The sequence below is a fragment of the Rhipicephalus sanguineus genome, chromosome 5 (assembly GCF_013339695.2).
Source record: "Rhipicephalus sanguineus isolate Rsan-2018 chromosome 5, BIME_Rsan_1.4, whole genome shotgun sequence".
NCBI classification, from domain to species: domain Eukaryota; kingdom Metazoa; phylum Arthropoda; class Arachnida; order Ixodida; family Ixodidae; genus Rhipicephalus; species Rhipicephalus sanguineus.
In genome coordinates this window covers 4,274,661-4,293,294 of record NC_051180.1, presented here as the reverse complement: position 1 = coordinate 4,293,294, position 18,634 = coordinate 4,274,661, and the positions used below count along the sequence as shown (strand labels likewise).

Sequence of the window (18,634 nt, the reverse complement as noted above, 5' to 3'; positions counted from 1 at the left end):
ATGGGCGTTAGTCGTCGCGATAGAGACATGCTGTCCACATGCGTGCATCCACATTAAACGGTGCTATAGCTGCCAAACACGAATAGACATTGTACAAGCTCTCATATATCACTACACAATAAGCACTATTTCTGTGAAGACACGTTTAACTTTCGTGTTATACCGATTCCTATGACGGAGGGATCAGGCATGTTTTTTCTTTCTCACCCGTTGGCGTCCATTTTATCAACGTCATATCGTTACGGATGTACTTGGTGGACCCCGGCATAAAACACTTTCGTGTTAAAACCGACATCGGCAGCGTTGACCCGACGAACGGAAAGAATAGAATTTAGGATCCCAGCAGGACTGGAACCCAAGCATTTTGCATGGGAATCAGGTATTCTACAACAGAGCCACGCCAGGGCTATAAACTGGTTTGGAAAAACAGCTTATGCAGGCGGAATGTTGGTGCAACGTAAGTTCTGGTTGTAGTGCTGGCTATCTAATTTTAAAGGAAAGCAATAAACACTGCATATGTACTTCTGCGATACAGGCGTCATGACAGATTAACGTCTGTAGTTCCAGTGTTGGCTCCGCTTTTAGAGCAGCCTATTAAACATTACATTTGTATTTCTATGATTCAGCAAACTATATTGAACCATTGCTCGACCCTAGAAGAATACATTAACGAAAGTTACGTATGATATTCACATAATTGCACCATAAAGTGCACTTAGTTTCGATAATACTGACGTAAGCACTCTAACGTGAGGGCTGACGTCACGTCACACCGTAAGTTACCCTTTAAAGGCCAGTGTTGTCGGCGTGCCTGGTAAGTCCACGATGTGCACACAGCTACGACACTTACAAAAGCACGTCGATCCACATTGTAACGCTTGGCTCAAAGCCATAAAATACAGCATAGAAATGCTAGTTGACTGCTTCGCATGAAACCGATTCCTACCACTCGTGGGATCTGCCGAATTTTGTTGTGTTATTGTTAGCGCTAGGCTAATTATAAAATACGAGATCGTTGTTGCCGACGAAAGTAACCTACCGAGATGAGCACTGATGACTTGATCTCCAATAAAATTTGCCTAGACATTGAGGCTCCTGAAGGGATCTCCACACAAAGGCACACGTATGTCCCAAAAAATTACCCATAATAATCTGGTATGGCGTATGAGGAAAGCGCTGCTTTTTCTTCGCTTCACGTTAACGTTTTATCTTGCCACTGGTAAGATGGGGAATTCTTGGCTTCCCCTTAGATGCATAACTCCTGCATTTACATCAAAGAAATTGCGCGACGAAAACACGGACAGAAGACAAGTACAAACACAGCGCAAATTTTCAACTGGATTTATTGTGCCACTGGATCTCGAGGCCCACCACTGGGAACGCAGGCGCCACCGTCGGCGTGACGTGCATGGCAGGATCACGTGGTCTCAGCAGCCGCGTCGGCTGCTTGTGGAGCGCTGCCGCGTGCTTTGAAAACGAGTTTAAAGTACCAAATGCGCTGCGGTATGTTCAAATACGGAAGTTTTCTCGCATTTTCTACTCAATTGAAACCATTGTAATAGAGTGGCTGCCTCCGAAGGCGACGAACATAAGGCTCTACCGCTCGGTGCCGCAGTGTCGGGCTTACGCAACGGAGCCCAGTGTGAGCCTGCACCTGTAACCGCGGGACAAGAAACTGCGTGAAGAATTTTGTTGTGAAGCTAAGAACCGGCAAGTAGCCATCGGCTACGAGTCTTGTGTGCAATAAGCACTTCCGCGACGAAGACTTTCGTTACTGCGTCGGGCCTGCGATGTTCGGTGAGTAGCAGACAGCGCGCACTGAGACGATGGCACGCGCGCGCTTCCCGCCGGCAAATGATGCTTATCTGCCACAGGATGGTAAAAGCGCTACCTTTTACCACGTGCGATACCATCTCGGAACCCTCCCGTGCGACCTCTTGATCGTCGGCCCCGTGATCAGCATCCACAAAATCGTCTGCAGATGCGCAAGTCATTGTTTAGATACGTTGAATTAAAAAACTCACAGGGTCCCTTATGCATTCGCCAAAGATACTAGAAGGCGAAAGCCATCTTCTTCTTCTTGTCACTCGATGTATTGATTCTCCCGTGGCCCCCTGCAAAAGCGTTCTGCACCTAACGCGGTTTTGCACGGCCTGCGTGACTGATCACGGAGGCAATGCAAAGCGACCATGACGTTGAATACGCCATCATGTGACGTCACGTTATGTGATGTCATAATGACGCTACATACTTTGGCGATCTGTGACGTCATGATGACGTCATATGATAACGCCATCACCGATCACGGAGGCAATGCAAAGGGATCATGTTGTGTGAATACGTCATCATGTGACATCACGGTATGTCGCGTCATGGTGATGTCATAAGGAAGTTACAAATTTAGGAGGTCTGTGACGTCATGATGACGTCATATGTTGACCTCATCACGTGACGATTATTTTTTGCGTCACTCGTCTTGACGCCGCGACGGTCAATCTTCCCGTTTGAAGAGGCATCTGGCTTTCGCCTTCATAAGCTACGCGACGTTTGCTGGTGGACGTACAAAGCGACAGAGTCAAATGCTGCGGCTGTGGGCTGCATTTATGTTGGCAATAACATTTTTTTCAGTCACGCTTGCGTTCCCCTGACGGAAACACTATGTCCCAAATTTATTTTTGTCACTCTCAAACTGACGTTGGGCCTCTCCAACCACATGTATTTTCTTGGAGCCTCATTTACTTACGTGGAAAAGATGCCACCCTTTTTGGCGTTAAACCCTTTTGGCTGCCAAAATTGCTAGGGCACTCGTCAAATATTTACTATATTGTTTTGCGGCTGCAGGTTGCTGCAATAACTTTTATTTTATTCACCGCTATTTTAAGTTCACGTGAGTCCCAGTTCACAGCCAACGTTTGCAGAACAAGTCCGGCGAACGTTACTGTATTTTCTTTCTGTTCCTTGACGTTGCATGCGACTACCATGCTCGGTCTCGTAGACTACTTCTCCTTCCACCAGCAATCTCGAAGTGGTGAAGCTTTGGTATATGAATTTGTTGATGACAGAGAGCGGCAGGTTCACTGGAATGCAAATGGAACGATAATTAAGGAGCATTAAAAAAAGGCGTCACACTCGCTCACGTTTTGTGTGAGCACCAAACGAAACGAATGCACTGAATAAAGAAACAGAAGCAGCGGCATTTGCCCGCTGAGAAGACCGATCAATAAGCAGTGCGAGACAACTTGTCAAATGACATTGAAACGTACACGAATTTAGACCAAAAAAAAAAACTGAATCGCCGGGACGGCACATCACAAAGTTGCCATGCACAACGAAGCCGTAGTTGTAACGAAATTGTTTTTGAGCTTCTCTGATAGCGTCCGCGCAACAGTAGTTGTTTGTGTACTCACAAATTCTCCTATTTTGCGGCCTAAAGTTCACAGCGCGGTGCCAAAACGCGCTCGTAGCAAACGCGAAACCATCAGTACGAGCATACATGCAGACGCTCATACATGCAGAGGCACCGTCAGTCGTGGTAGTCGTGGCGAACCCGTGCGATCGCTGGCTTGAGGCTTCTTTCTGTAATGCTCCGTTTGGTTATACAGGCAGTCTACTCTAACGAGATATTTCAGATATTTTGCACTCAGCGAGTGACTACCTTTCACACAAGAAGCCGGTTCAGCGGTCTCGAACGCGGTGACCGCGTGAAGCGGGTGCTCGGTTTTCTGTAAAGAGACAGCGACTGTAGACTATCTTGTGCTTTCTGTTCGTCGAAAATTATTCTTTTGACAGAAAAGAACAGATTTCTTTTTAAAATTACCTGCAGAAATGTCCCAGAGGGCTTCCGCGAGGTGATTTTGTAGAGCGCCGACAGCAAAACCTATGGGACGCGCGCCGGCGGCATCCTGCCTAGCAAGCAATCGAGGCGCGTCCGATATAGGGCGACTCCGTAACTCCTCGCCGCCAATACATCGCGCATGCGCGCGAATGGACGCGACACGCGAAAAAGACCGCGCATGCATAAAAAGATAATAAGTACAATAAACAGTTACGCGTAAGAAATTCTTAGGAACACAAGCTCCTTATCGGTGAGGGCCAGTGATGGTGAGCTAACGCACAAATCACTTAAAATGTCACGACAAATCTCCAAGGCGAGGCAGGAATCTAATGTAGTAATTTTTTAAACCTTTTACAGTTTTATCTTAATTCCACTTTTATCACCTGGGATCGCCAATATTTTTTACAGAAGAGTGGTGTGTATTGGCTCTTGCATTGCTCCCATTCTTAGTGACTTGTTTTTATCCCGTTTAGATCACAACATTTTACTTCAAACGCAAGGCACCGCGGTTTTTAAAATTTTAGATACGTTGACGACTTCCTCATTTTTATTGACTGTCCTTCCGATCATTTTGTTTTAGAAACGAGCAAGGCGTTAAGAACGATTCAAAAGTGCCTAGTCCCCCTTCAAGTCACGCACGAGCTGCCAGTGGAAGGATCTATTCGCTTCCTTGATCTCAGCCTTACCTTTCATGACAGCCACACGTGTTGGTCGTACGAGCCGCGAGACAACAAACCACTTTTGCCATACATGTCCGCGCAATCAAAGCTTCTCAAACGAGGCATAGTCAATTTGTGCTTTACGAACGCTCTCAAAAAGTCTTGCTGCCACGTAGTGGGCACAAGTTTTGAGCAGCAAATTGAACGTTTGTCAGCGGCAGGATATCCCAAACACGTGCTGGTGTCCGTCGCAGAACGGATTTTAGGGACTATACACGCGCTATCCGCGCACCCGCACCTCACACCCGCCCCGCACGAACGGCTGAGAGCGGCCGCTTCTATGACGTCACGAAGAGTGGTTCTCAACTTTTGCAGCCGCCCTGCCGGCTTGCCAGGCTCGCCTCTCATTGGCTGCTCGAAGGCGGCCCGGCGGCCGCCTTCACAGCACACATGCCGCTTGCTCGAAGCGGGCGCGAGGCCTATCGCTGCAGCGATAGAAAAAACTGCTGATTTTATCGTTGTGATCATCATAAGCGCTATACAACTCCCGCGGAGATGTTCATCAAAGGTAGCCAGCCCATGTGCATTTCCTGGCCCCGTCAGTGCGAGCGATCGTCCACGGAACGAAGAAACGGGCGCAGTGTAGAAAGTGTGTTGTGATGCGAGTGTCGTCGTTTCGTGTGTTTCCTTGTGCCGTCCGTCCTTCAGATGTAATCGCAAAGAATTTAGAAGATTTCCATGACGTAATCATGCACTCAGTGCGTTCAGTGCGCGCCGAAGTGAAAAGTGCTCAATCCCGGGAACAAATGTTCGCGTCGGGTGCGTTGTGTTGTGCCCTTCGCCGCGGCAAATAGTAGTCGAGCCTAAGTTTCAGCAACGATGATATGATCAGGATGGGCAAGTTTTATTGCTGCGTCATGGTCGTCATTCGCAATGCGCAACGTCGTGCAAGTGTTGGTGTGCCCGATGGTATGCGCTGTGGTGAAACTTCTCCGCAGCGTGTCACATCTGAGCAATTCTGTCCAGTGCTGTGAAGTGTGTTCAAGAAATGGAAACCGTGAAATATTTAGGAGCGCGGTGCAAAGTTTCGATTTGTGTGGTTGCGTGCATGTGCCCTGAAGTGGAGGTTGCATACAAGCCATTATCGTGCTTGTAGTCTAACCCATTGAGACGAGCATTATGATAGACGTTCCATAAATCCGTGAAATTTACATAATTCAATGCCAAGGTTCCGTAGACTAAATTTAAAGCAAGTGGAAGTGTTACAATGAACTATGATGTACTTGAGAGCAGCTCTTATTGCAATAGAAATAATTATATCATTAATGCACAATTGGTCATGCTGTATATCTTTATAGACCGAATCCAATGACCACTCAAGTTACATTCAATAAAGATTAAAAAAAAAAACAGATTCCAACAGTCCTGCTGGAACAAAGTCCTGCTGGAATTTTGATACTACGCCACGATTTCTTCTAACATTAAATTCGTCCTCTGATAGGCTGCGCCAATCTTCGTCATTTCCGCCCACCTAGTACTGGCGAGCGCCACAATGCGCTCATGCGATCGGCAGCAATGTGGTGACTTTACTGCCTGATTAAAATCCTAAATAATTTGATATCGGTGCTTAGACCTATGCTAAAATTATCCCCAGCCATCGATGTACGCAAAACACAAACAAAAAAATAGGTGCTTCAAATGTGTTGGAGGGCCCCTTTAAGAGGAGCGCGACCCAGAGGGCAATTTCCGGCCGCTGATGCCCATCCGGCAGACATCCCAAAGTAGGCGTTGTACCCTACATGCATGGCAATTCTCACAACTTGAAGAAGGTTGCCCAGAAGGCAAACGTGAAGCTGGTGTTCTCGGCTCCCAACAAGCTCGGGAAGCTACGCAGACTCACGGACCCAAATGCCGTCCCGCCAGAGAAGTATACTAAGTGGCACCGGAACAAGTTCGTTGAGTGTGCCGAACGTGTGGTGCACTGCCTCTCCCTTTCGTGTGGGAGGCAGTACATTGGGCAAACCGGGCGATTCCTCAATGACCGGCTACGTGAACACCACAACAATGTAAAAAATGGCACCGGTGGTGTGTGGGCGATCCAATGTCGAGATTGTGGCTGTATTCCTTCCTTTCCTCTGTGTACGGTTGTTTCACGAAGCAGAACGCAGCTAATTCGCGAAGTGACAGAGGCAGAGGCGATTATCAAATTGGGTGATTTGTGCGTTAGCTCACCATCACTGGCCCTCACCGGTAAGGAGCTTGTGTTCCTAAGATCTTCTTAGGCGTAACTGTTTATTGTACTTATTTTTTTTAACACGAAAGTGTTTTATGCCGGGGTCCACCAAGTACATCCGTCACGGATGTGACGTTGATAAAATGGACGCCAACGGGTGAGAAAGAAAAAAACCAAGAAAAAGATACCCCGCTGGGAATCGAACCCACGACGTTGCGGCCGCGACGGCAAGCGCCCGACGCTCTACCGACTAAGCCAACTCGGGAGATGCTAGGCACGGCGCGAACGCGCCTTATATCTTTCACACCTTCTCTTTCGCGGCGGGCGGAGCGGGGCGGTGCCGCCGTCTGTGAGAGGTGAAAAGAAGTAATGCTTCACGATCGACACTTACTAGCGCTTACTCCGAGATTGCACGTGATATCGGAGGTCATGGTTAAAGCGTCTCGAAACCAGAGAGGTAGACTGGCCGCGCTGGCGTCGCCGAGGCACCCTTGACGCAGTTACGTTCTTTGCCTTTGGATTCGTGTTAGCGTGCGTCGGCTTATCGGAGTAGTGCAGCGTCCACGTGCACGAACGGGATTTCTCTGCCGCCGACTGCTTCAATTGCGAGAGCACCGACTAACAAAACTGCTGCAATATGCGTTGCAGAAAGGACGCGATTTCGACGGGCGAATGTCGTGCCTTGGTGGAGCGAGAGCAGCGCCTGCGAGACAGATGCCAGCGGGACGCACGCGTTTGCGGCTCACGCTACGAACCTCTACCTCCCGCGTTGCTGAAGTGCAGTGTGTGTTATGTATGCATGAGCACAGGCGTTGGCTACCCATTACTAGAAAGCGCACACCGTGCCGTTTCTCTCCTTAATTGACGACGCTTTGGAGAAGCGCATACCGGGTACCAGTGTTGATTATGAGCTTGTTGATATCATCCTTACGCGGGATTCACGATTCGCTGTGTCCAAATATATGTTCGCACCGTCAGCTACCACAATGGTTTAATCATGATCACGGGCGTTAGTCGTCGCGTAGAGACATGCTGTCAACATGGGTGCATCCACGTCAAACGGTGCTATAGCTGCCAAACACGAATAGACATTGTACACGCTCTCATATATCGCACTACTTCTGTGAAGACACGTTTCACTTTCGTGTTATACCGATTCCTATGACGGAGGGATCAGCCATGTTTTTTATGCATGCGCGGTCTTTTTCGCGTGTCGCATCCATTCGCGCGCATGCGCGATGTATATTGTGGCATATACAGGGTGTCCCAGCTATCACGCAGCACGATTTTAAAAAAGAGGAACGGCGTTACGCGAAGCAAGCGTACAGCATATTGCTTCTAGTACAGTGGAGTAGCAACTGTTATTTTTTTCGTTAATGAGGCTTAATTAACTATTTGTAACTCGACAAGTACTCACCTAATTGTCAAAATGTCAATGAGGCGTATGTAGGCATGTTCAAAGGACATCTAACTGCGCAATTTTTAACAACGTACTAATTACGTGCTCATTTTTTCCGGCTGATAAAGAAAGCCCGCGAAATATGAAAAATAACGCGTGAGTACGCGCCCGCCCGTAAAGGAAACCAGCGCCCTCAAATAGCTTACTGCAAACAACCGCTTTGCCTGTTGTTCGTTGCGAGAGACAGCGTTCCGCGTATTGGCAAGGCTACAGGTCGGGCGGCAACGATATGCGGGCAATTTCGTTGGGATTCATTCCGTTCGATAGTACGCCGCAATCGTCCATATCTCACGGTCGACTGTTCTCGTTGATAATGCGACAGATGTTCTGATTACGGCCTGACTCTGTAAAACCTAGCGGTGCGTTTCTTAGGCTGGGGAGTGGCAGATAGGGCGATGCGTTTTTTTTTTCTTTCTGCATTTTTCCCTTGATACTGTCTAGCGCAAAGGGGCCTGTGTGAGGGCGCTGGTTCCCGACAAGCGCAACAGTCTAGTCATGTGCCACTTTTCATATTTCCCGGGCTTTCTTGATAAAGCGGAAAAAATGAGCGCGCAATTAGCACGTTGTTGAAAGTAGCGCAGTTAGATGCCATTTGAACAAGCCTACATACGCCTCATTGACATTTTGACAATTAGGTGAGTACTTGTCGAGTTACAAATATAATTATCACTAATTAATTACACCTGATTAACGAAAAAATACCAGTGGCTACTCCAGTGTACTAGGAACAATATTCAGTAGGTTTGCTTCGCGTAACGCCGTTCCTCTTTTATTAAATCGGGCTGCGTGATAGCTGCAGGGACACCCTGTATAAGCAGATCCAGTTGAAAGTTTGCGCTGTGTTTGTACTTGTCTTCTGTCCGTGTTTTCGTCGCGCAATTTCTTTGACGTCACGGATCACCAACTAGCCCAAAATGCTGCTCTCCTGCATTTATTTTTTAATCCTCCTTGATCATGCAGAGATTCTTTTCTCCTTCCATGCACACTTGATTTTAGCAAGGCAGCTGGCATATCAGTTATACTAACGCCACCTATCGGCTTTTGCGAGAAGCGTCCTTGGCTGGCGCGCCATACTGGGCCGTTCACAGGCATAGCGCTTTTCGTCCGAGGTGCGTCGACGATTGTGCCTGGAAACTCGCTTTCAATTTGTTGTCCGCATGGCGGAATTTTCTGCTCGCCAAGTCTTCATCGCTGGCAGGAAATGGTCGCAGTGGCAGCGAGTCCAAAGCGCAACCACGTGCCTAGCAGCGAAACGCCCTAACTCTTTCGTTACCGCGTCTAAAGAACGTGGGTCACCGGTAATCCGAATGCGCCGAGCGAGAATTTCAATGTATGGGCGCTTCTATCAACCAGCTGCACCATTCTGTAGACAGTAATGTTTCGTTTCCTGCGTAGTTAGTTTTATTCCCGAGCGGCAGCGATTTTTAACAGCGACTTAAGGATAGCGGTTCACTTTGTTTGTTCGCGAAAATGGCAGACGAAACGGTAGCAAGAGAAACGTTGTTCCTTGGACGATTCTGTTGCGTCCGCAAGCGATTTTTCTGCTGTTTCTAGCAGAAGTGACTCCGAGGATGATGTCAAATGAGGAAAATATAGTTCAGACGATAAAAATGTTGCAGTGGCTTAGTTAGCAAAGGTTCAGTTAGCAAAGCGTTAGCAAAGGTTCAGCTGATTGTTCTTAGCTTTCCTGATTGTCTAGGATTAGCTTGATTATCATGCTTACTGCTGCTCCAGTGACACACACATGGTATACATATTATGTGGTACATGTATATTTATTTTGCCAGGCAGCTACTTAGGGATCCGATGAGTTAAGCTTCTCCGCTCTTGTGCGCCATTGAGCAGCATTTGCGCTCTCCTCCTTCATGGCTAAACCACACTGGCAAACGCCAGTCAGAGGCGCTATCAAGTGGCTCCAGCGTAGTGTCAGACGGCGACTGCACAGCGAAAACGAATAGCTGCGCACGCGCCGGCGCCAATACGTCTACCTCGACTACGACATCACTCCTCTGGAAAGCGCAGACGGGCGGCAGCGAGTTGCGCGCGGCAGCGGCGGAGTGCGCGGGACGTGCCCGCTCCGATGCGCCAGCTGTGTGACATCACTGATCCTCGCGCATGCGCAGCACGGCTCTTGAGGAGCCACGCGAAACTGGCTCGGTTAGACCAGTGTAGCTAACGGTGCAAAAACCCGTGGAAGGAACCTGGATCATAGTCAGGTGCTGATCACTATACTTTACGCATTCTGGCAGATCGATTTCTCACTCCGAATGAAATGTCGTGACGATGCTGGCACTATTATATATTTTTACAGCGAAAGCTTCATAGACGCCAGACTCTGGAGTTTCCAAGACGCGTGGCGTCACCTGTCGGAGATGTATTGGGTAGTACAGAGACCGACTCCCTCGCACAGTTTGCTGTGGGACCGGGTGCATCTAGCGAGTGCCAAACAACGACTGAGCTTAATATCGCGTGTGTTTGCGCATTGAACACTCAGAATGAGAGCTGTGAATTTCTCTCCCCTCGTCGGACGCGCCACCGAACCGTCATGAAGTGCTTGTTCGATCACTCGCCAGAACGACGGCGAAAACAGCAGACCGCTTCGCACGATACTAAGAAACGCCGCTACTGTTGCGTTGTGAATTGCCACGGACGTAAAAGACTGAATAACAACGTTCAGTTTTACCGATTTCCATAGTTGTCGTACGTGGAAGAAAGGCGAGAGCACTGGATACGGGCCGTTGCGAGCGTGTTCGGTAAGCGAAGAGACCGCGTTCTCCACAGCCGGTCGCATGAGAACGTGTGATAGCGTGGCTCTGCTGTTGTTTTGCATAGCCCTGATGGATAGCAGCGGTAACCTTGACTATGAAGCTCTGCAGAGGCTCTGACCGCGGTGCGTGCCGTGTAACACGAAGTGAGCAGCTACACTCTAAAAAAAAAGGGAGCGAGAATGGAGCAACGGGCTCCGTTCCTCCTTCGGAGCAGCGACTTTCTCCTTTGCGGACGATTTACTCATCGCGCCCTCTCGCGGCAAGCGCCAAGGGAGAAACGTTTCTCCTCAACCACGTGACTTGCGCGCGCGCATGCGCACGCCGAGTTACATCGTGATTCCGTGCTGCGGAGAGCGGACTCTTTTTCGCGCTCGCTCGGTAGTCTCACACCAGATTATGCAGTGCTACCGATCTCGGCCAGTCGCGTGCAATTACTTGTACCTAGGATTGATGCGAGCAACACACGAGTGACGTTCATTGTTTTTGTTCTATGTGTTGAGTAACGTGTGTGGCGTTTTTTTTTTTCCTTTTTTTATAGGCTCGGCGTGTGCGCGATGCGCCGCATACTTTCGTGTGTCTCATGTAGTTTGTATACGTTTGCGCACGATCTGCTTGTCATAAATACAGTAAGTCCCGCTTCACAAAACAGTCTTGTTTTAATGTACACCTTAGACTGTACACCAATAATTCAATTTTTTTCGGCGTTAACATACTTGGCAAGAGCACGCGTTTTTAGTTTTACACAGCACTTATCAATACAACAAGCAACATAAAGAAGCATGAAAGTTAATTTTTACAACATTTTAGCAAACGTGATACCATTGGACAGCGCATGCGTGAAAGTACGATAACGTATAATTGCTGGAGTTTGACGTGTCGAAACCACCGTGTGATTATGAGGCACGCCGTAGTGTGGGACTACGACTACGGATTAATTTCAATCAACTGGGGTTCTTTAACGTGCACCCGAACATAAGCACATGGGTGTTCTTTGCCTTTCGCCCCCATTGAAGTGTGGCCGCCGTGGCCGCATTTTAACGTTAACCTGCATCATAATTGCACATATAAAAATAAGTCAATGACTTCTGTCAATTAAGCCAAAATCCTCAATCACATGCGTTTTGGAATACGCATGCCATCACTGAGAATTAGGACGGACTTATGCACGCGTGCAGTATGTATCTCTCGTTCTCAGGATTTTGCTTTGGCGTGCGCAACTCAACACAAAATGCGCTTCTAATGACAGCTGTGCACAGTAGGTAATCACTAACACTCTCACTTACCTTTGTGAAAAGAGTATTCCAAATCCAACGCAAGTCTAACCACCGCCACATCGACAACTACACAGTTGTTGCACAATGACCGCAATTTCACACGCCAGGCGAATACCGTGACGTAACAGTAGCAGTGCAGCATGTAGGTACAGCGTACTGAAATATAACAGAACACGTAGTGTGGGTAGCGTTCTTTTCCATAATTCGCGCGGTGTAGCGCCAGTTTCTCTACTCAAGTAATCGAGCTGCCGCGGCGCCAAGAGCCACTGACATCGCTCCCGAAAGACCACCGTCCGGAGCGAGGCCATCTTGTCTTGTTCCTTCGCACGACCCGCGTTGTAATGTACGTATACACAAATGAGACGGCCGTACCGCATCAGAAGCATTGTCACTGAAGGGCTAGCAGTTGAACGAATCCATGGCCCATCGTCATACCTGTGGTCAACGCATAAATAGAACGTGAACCGATGTCAACGCCAAACTGGCCAAACCACTCAACGAAGTCGACGCGACGAAGGCGACGGAGTCTGAACGGCATGATGCTGATCTTGCGCCCTCCCACAGTAACTATTGAAAATAAAGATATCAGAGAGAGAAATTTCATCTGTGGCCGCTGTCGGAAGATGGCGCTACTTCAAAATGTCATCGGAATGGTATGAACGGCTCTCAATGTGGTCGTTTTCGCACTAACTTATTCAACTCTGTAATTAAATCGTTCATTATTATGCGGCTTTAGATTAACTGGTGCGCTTGGCTAAGCCATAGCTACTATTTAATAATGTCGGCGTATATTGTGACGCAGCCATGGAATCGTAAAGAGTTGAACAAAAATGACGCACCTTTGAGCCACCATGGTCCACTGTAATTCAGTGACTATATAAGGGCCAGCGCTTCATAGAGGAGTATGTGTAAGCGTCTGTACGTATGCGTCTGTAGTGAATGGTTTTATACATGCGAATGAATTGTGTATGTATTGAATTCATTGTGTGTACTATGTATCTGCCTAGTGAACGTGTGCGTATCAATTAAGCTGTACCAACTTTCCGGTGTCCTTGAGTAATCCATGAATGGGCCTACCTTCCCGAAATGCCGTGTGCAGTATCAACGTATTCCGCCTCTGACAGGAACAACTTTTTTTTTAGTATTGTTCAATCCCTCTAGATGGCGCCAGCTACCACCTACTTCACGGCCGCGGCGCTCTCACAGCTCCACCTACTTATATGAAGTTGAACATCTATCTATCAGAACTATGCTCTGCTGCGCCGGGATTGTTTTGATGCTACAGAATGTACATTTTGGAGGCACAAACGCGTGGATAACGTCGCTACACCGTGTGACGCTTCGACAAATAAAGGCAGCAAGCCTAACGTACAGTCTCCGGGTGAGAGCCCCTTTGCAGTATCCGTCTCTTTTAAAGTGAACGCCGTCTCGCTGGCCGAGCGAAACGTACGAGTTCCGTCGTTCCGTTTCGCGAGGTTTTCATCACTACAGGTTTGTCTCCTTGATTTTATTGTCATATCGTTCGATATTAAGCTCAGCGGGACCGTTTTTTGTGCTTGCCAGTGCCGCATACTCTTTATCAGTCGAGAATCGATGCAATCGCTAGGCCTAAATCTATTGCTCGCTTCGCTGGCTTGGCGTCAGCCATCTTGATTTTGACGGTTTCTCCATTGAAAAGGGAGGAACGGTTTCTCCATTTGAAGACGAACATCGCCGTTTCTCCCTTAAAGGAGAGAGGGTCACTCCATTTTTTTAAGAGTGTAGAGGCAGACAGAACACGCGTGATCCGCACGCCACGAGCTCCTATAATCAGAGTTGGTCGTCACCACACAGCATCGCGCACGCACGTTTTGAAGGCTCTGAGTTCCGGTTCTAACTAGCTAACACGCGCGTCCTACAAGTAAATCGCAAAATGTGTTTGGTCGTGTCCACGTTCAGGTTTGTTTTGCCCGTGGCCTCCGCGGTTGCCGTAGCTCTCTCGGGGGCCACGGCTTTGCCTTTGGTTGTATTCCGCGAAAGTGGACCCGCACGTGTTCTAATTTGCAGGAAGACAACCATCAAGAGACCAATTTAGGATGCGTAATAAAACAGTCCAATGCACAGGAAGCGAGAGGTGAATTAAGGGAGAATGCAACTAAAAAGGCGAAAATCGCCGGGGCCATTCGTCCCTAATAAAGTTAGTTTTGTACCACTGATCGTAAGATATACATAACTAAGTAAATTGATCGTGTATGTACTTCATCGCTTCAGCATTACGTATATTCCCGATTTTAGCGCATTTAGGCGCTAGAGAACGGATGTCGGAGGGCTTGCCTCGAACTCGATGTCGTGCGATGCTCGCTTGTACTTGCGAGTTGCAGCGCGCCAGAATAACTAAAACTTCTTTTGCATTGTACTCACAGTTCGCTTTGATCAGCTTCCTTAGTTTCTGAAGCGTGGATTGGCGGAAGAAGCTTTCCAGGTCTTTGATTTTCAGAAAACCGCCCCTCCACACCAACAAAAGAGGGGCGGTTATATTGCGACCTATGCACATTCGATTGCGGGCGGCTCTCTTTGAACTACCCAGTTAGCGCCAGCGCTGCGATGAGGGCGCTGGTGGCGGTGTTTTTCGCAGCGCCGCCTGCGAAGAGTCTGAAGTCTATAGAGCGTTGCATCGGGCGAGGAGGACCGAACTGGCAACCAGTGCTTTCCTCCTTTCTGGCTCGTGCGCGACGGCGCGGAGTGTGCGGGCTGATGCATGGATGAGTGGCGTTGTCGAACAATTTTTTGCGTGTTTTAGGTCTACCTGCGGATTTTCTTCTCTTTTACTGCGATGTGAGTCAGTGAAAGGTCAACGGGAAACCACTGTGCCGTTTTTGGTTGTTCTAACAACTACAGAAAAAAGGAAACTACTGTCTGAATAAGCACGACACGTGCATCACCAAGCGCGGAGTGTTTGCAGTTGCGGACGCTTCAAGATACATCGTTTGTGTTACGTTACAAGTTCTAACTTGGCAAATGCCGCAATATACCCGGAATTATCAGTGTCCCACGCAATCAAATGACAATCGGGTATGACCGCAGTGGCGAATAAACATAAGCGATCGAGTACGGCCGTGTTCGGTAAAGTTCAGTACATCTAAGCTGCCCTCGAGTGTTGTTTTCGCCTGTGTTGTTTTCGCTTCGTTTTATTATTATATTGTAATATGACCTGTTTGGTATGAAAATTATCCTCGTAGCTCGGCTCAACACGGTGATCGCTGCAGTTTATATAGCTGTATTATTAGGGACGAGAAATCCATCCCTTCACAGCGGGATAACCGGCATCATACATTTATTTGTGCTCTGCACCGGCCTTGTATAACCCGAACATTCATTAAAGACTACATGAAAAAGAGATGGCAATATCCTTGTGGTGAGGTTACGACTTCCGTAAGAGAGTGGTGTGCGCGTATACGGTGTGCGGTATGAAAGCGGAATGCTAGAAAAAGAAAAGAAAAGAAGAAAGGAGTTCTGTCGCTCCGTATGTAGAAAAACTACCTCAGAAGACAATATTTTACGTGGTCAAGAACCGTGTCCGACGTACAAGCCGCGCAATGATATAGAAGATAGTCGATTCTGTTCTAAGCGCTAAACAAGAAGCACTTTGTTACGCTTGTCTAGTGTTTCTATCATTGCCAATTTTGCTGCTTAGCGTTGCAAAATGCAACAGTAAGAATTTCGCAAAAAGAGTACATCTGGCAGACGAACTTATTAAAAAAAAAAAGGTAAACACGAATAACCTCCGCTGCCGATCATAGGATCGAACCCGGGCGCACTTGGTGCTTCACCGGCAGAAGAATCTCTCTAACCATCTTCACCTCATCGCAGCGTAAATCCAATCAAATATTACGATTTTCAAAAGAAAAAAAGAAAAAGAAGCCCGCCGGCATGTACCAGCACCTCCCTGTAAATAGCTCGTTTCGTCCAGACCGGTGGGCAATAAATGAGCGAGTAATTAGCGGTCACTTAAAAGTTGAGAAACAAGATAGACAACAGTTTGTGAGCAACAAACAGATGGCGTCTGCGCCACGAAATCGAGACCGCGCTTACGCACGACCGCATGTACGAGCGGTAGTCGGTTCGGCGCAGCATAAAAAAAACCATGAACGAAAATAACTAAAGGATTATAGACCAAGAAAAAAAAATCATTGTATCCCCGAAGTGCTAGCACTTGCTTGGCCTGCTATAATGAGTCGAACTATTTGCGCGGGTTTCCGACAGACAGTGCCGAAAATATATGACATTGACCCCTTGCCACACGTTCGCGCCGCCGTACATTAACATCATTAACCCTCATCGATGAAACTTTTCCAGGATGTCTCACAGACTCATTTTCTACCTAAACTGCATCACTTGATACGAAATTCAGCGCATCTGAAAGCGAAAACAGTCGACTGCAACTGCAACCGCACGCATACCTTCCATACAAACGCAAAGCTTCGCACATGCCAGTGGGTTGCCAGACCAGAGACGGCGCCGCCCGCTATGCAATATGGCGGTGCCCACGAAAAAAAGGTCAGGCGAAACGAAAAACCGTTCGCCACATGTTTCGATAATGGTCTCCATTGGCTGCGCCGTTAGTTACGTTGTTCTCTACGGCGCACCCAAGCGCGCGCGCCATTGGCTGCGCCGTCAGTGACGTCGTCTCTCCGTCGGACCTATAGTCGGACGGAGAGCCGCCAAGCATACGCGCCATGGCTAGGCCATGGCGGGCGGATGCTTGGCGGACGCGGCGAGGAAGCAGCACTGCCAGCAGAGCAGCGTCAACATGGCATTGGCGTAACGTGTTCGCCGGGGCCACTTTCGGTGGGAGTTTCTCGAGCGGCACTTCGGCTGCGGCTGCGACGTCTGCGACCACCTGTGGTTCGACAACAACCTGGTTGCGCTCGACGGGATTCGGTCTCAACAACGGAACAATAGACCCTTTTCATAAATACGCCACCTGATGGTGGGCTTTTCGTCAGTTTCGATTTTTAAAGAGTTCTGGGATACAAGCCACCATGTTTAGCGCAGCGGGGCGTGTGATGGCGTTAGTACATGCCGTGAGTCCGTCCGTGCGCCCGTGTAGTGTGTCCGCGCGTGCTTCCCGCCGGCTGCGATCTCACTGTTTCGGAAATCCACCGTGCCTTGCGTTGCAAAAGAAGTGCTACCGGTGCTACTGACTACGGCGTTGTAATGACCGCCCCTCCAACTGGATGGACGAGCGATTTGGCGCGGCTGCCACGGTTGTTGAGCTTCGAGTTGGATCGGCTGGCGTCCGCCTCGGGGACGAGGAAAAACGCTCGTCGGAGCTACAAACTGCTGACGGAAAGTTACGTCGTAGCGTCATCCATAAGTGCCTGTTATGACCAAGAAATGTAAGTACCTACGATCAATTCTATCGCCTTCCTAACATGTGCGGTATGGGTTGCCGTCGTGGGCGCTTTGTGTTGTCGCGGGTGCGCTCTCGCGCGTATTTGCATGCGTATACTTTGGTGTGCGCTTAATCGCCTGAGTAGACGTGGTTACTGGAAACAACACTGCTTTCAATATGAGGCTGAAAATTTGAAGAGATGAACTAATTTATCAAGCCCACTTAGGAAAGTCCGGCTCGCACGGAGCGTTTGTTGCATAGCTGTAGTACAGGACCGCGCTCTTTCTTAGTGTAAGCATTCAGTGAATGCTGTTGGAGACGACGCGATGCGCGTCTCTTTGGTGCGTGTCCTGCCCCATCTGTACCAGCCGTGCCACCGCACACGCGGACATAGCCTTCGCATTCCGTTTGTAACCGCGATGTCGCAGATCTCGGCAGCAGTTCTTGCGACACATGCTACGAAACGCGAGTAGCGACGATACGCTCTGTCAGCTTCCAGTACTCTTGAGGCCAAGCTGAGCCGTGCAAACAGAGCAAGAAGATCGTCTCGGGTTCACCGTTGTGCTGTATTATGTAAAAACACAAAATGCAGTGGCTGGTATATTCCATAGCTAGCACGACATTGTTCAATTTGTTCCATGAATGCAACAAGCATAATTGCTTATTGTCCAGTGCTTGTGTTAATGGTTGCAGTGCAACCCTAATACAAACACACAAAAGAAGACAGACTGGACAAGCACCATCCTAAATGGCTGGATTGACCTAGTGCTTGTGTAGTCTGTGTGTGTGTGTGTTCATCTGTGCAGCAGCCATAAAATCAAGCCGCTTCATCGTTTTGATTGCTTGTGGTATCTCTTGTTTTATAGGCAGTCCACATTCTTCGTGCGGGCAAGGTGCTACAAGAGCCAGAAGAAAACCCAGGCTCCTTATCATGTTCAGGTGACTTTAAGTGGAGACGGCAGAGTGATTGGGAGTCACTGCGAATGTCCTGCAAGGAAAAACAGCTGCAGCCACACGCAGGCTGTCGTTCAA

General features: G+C 48.5%; 1 pseudogene; it reads left to right on the top strand.

Annotated features, from left to right (window-relative positions):
- The window catches only part of LOC119393084 (uncharacterized), an 88,293-nt pseudogene that overhangs the window by 65,870 nt on the left and 3,789 nt on the right, over nt 1–18,634 (top strand).